A 1,657-nucleotide genomic window follows, 5' to 3' on the forward strand; every position below is an offset into this window, starting at 1 on the left:
ATGCTTTTTCAGTTCTGCCAACCTCAAGCAGAAAGATCATTATTTCTCCAGGCTATTCTTGTCACAGATTAGTTTGCCCGCGTGCAGTTCCTGACTTATTACACAATGAGCAGGTTAGAGGGGGTAGCTGCCCCGGGGCCTTCTGCTGATAGCCAGAGTCACCTAATGAAAGGAACCATCCTTAATGCTTGGCTTCGATTCTGTTTATGCTCTATTTTCCCCGTTTATGCCCAAAGGTAGCTTTTTTAAGTTAGCTGCTGGGTCTTTCACAAACCCAGAAATAAGTGGTAATTTCCTTTGCTGTATAATACAAGAAAATAGTTTGCCTGTGCCCTCCTGCAATCCCAGTATTTGGGAGGCTGAGACAAGAGGATTGCAACGTCAAGGCCAGTCTCAGCAACTTAACAAGCCCCTGTTTCAAAGTAAAAAACCAAAGCAGCTGGGGATATAGCTTGGAAGTAGAATGCCCCTGGCTTCAATCGCAATGAAAGAAGGAAGGAAAGAAGGAAGGAACTTCCATTTATTTTGTACATTTACTGTGCCAGACCTGAAAATAGCCACGTTCCCAAGAATACAGGCTGCTTTTAATTTGAATGGTATTAGAAGCTTCAGACCAGGTACTAAGAGATCTCATTAATTACTCTACACACTGCTGAACACTAAGGAGGTGTCATCTGTCCCATCACATATCAGAAGACACAGCATCTACACCATGCAGTCCATGCTGGCTCAGAGAAACAAAATGATCAGCACAATAGACCAGAGAGCTCGAAACAGATTTACATATGGAACTTGGATGGATGACAGAGAGGCCACGGCAGAGAAGTAAAATAAGGAGGAAAAATGATTATCCATTTGGAAAAATAATTAATTGGTACCCTGCTTCACACAATGTACAATTCAACTCCAGTTGGGTTGGGTTAATGAATTAAATATCAAATGCAAAATTCTTAATAGAAGTTATATTAATCCAGATTCTCCAAAGAAGCAGAACCAATAGTGTGTGTGTGTGTGTGTGTGTGTGTGTGTGTGTGTGTGTATCTGTCTCTCTGTCTGTGTCTGTCTGTGTGGATGGATAGATGGATGCTAAGAAACTGGATCTCAGGGTGATGGAAGCTAAGAAGTCTTAGGATCTGCAGTAGGCAAGCTGAAGACTGAGACAGATAATATAGCTTCAGCCAGAGCCCCAAAACAGAAGGGCAATAGCCCAGCTTAATGAGAGTCAAGCAGAGAGAAAGAATTGTTTGTAGGTGGGTGCAGTGGCACACACCTACAATCCAGTACTTGGGAGACTGAGACAGGAGGATCTCAAGTTAGAGGCAATTTTGCAAGACCTTCAGCAACTTAGTGAGATCCTGTTTCAAAATAAAAAGGGGAAGTCAGGCATGGTGGCGAACGTTTGTAATCCCAGCATTTGGGAGGCTGAGACAGGAAGATCGCGCTTCACAGTCAGCCTCCGCTACTTAGTGAGGCCCTTTGCAACTCAGTGAGATCCTGTTTCAAAATAAAGAATAAAAAATAGGGCTGGGGATGCAACTCAAAGGTAGAATGCCCCTGGGTTCCATCCCCAGTACCACCAAAAAGGTGGGGGGAATAGATGTGTATCTTGGAGGTAGAATGCCCCTGGGTTTTTTTTTTTTTTTTTTTTTTAGTTTGT

Source organism: Muscardinus avellanarius (genome assembly GCF_963383645.1).
Source record: "Muscardinus avellanarius genome assembly, chromosome: 3".
Lineage (NCBI taxonomy): Eukaryota > Metazoa > Chordata > Mammalia > Rodentia > Gliridae > Muscardinus > Muscardinus avellanarius.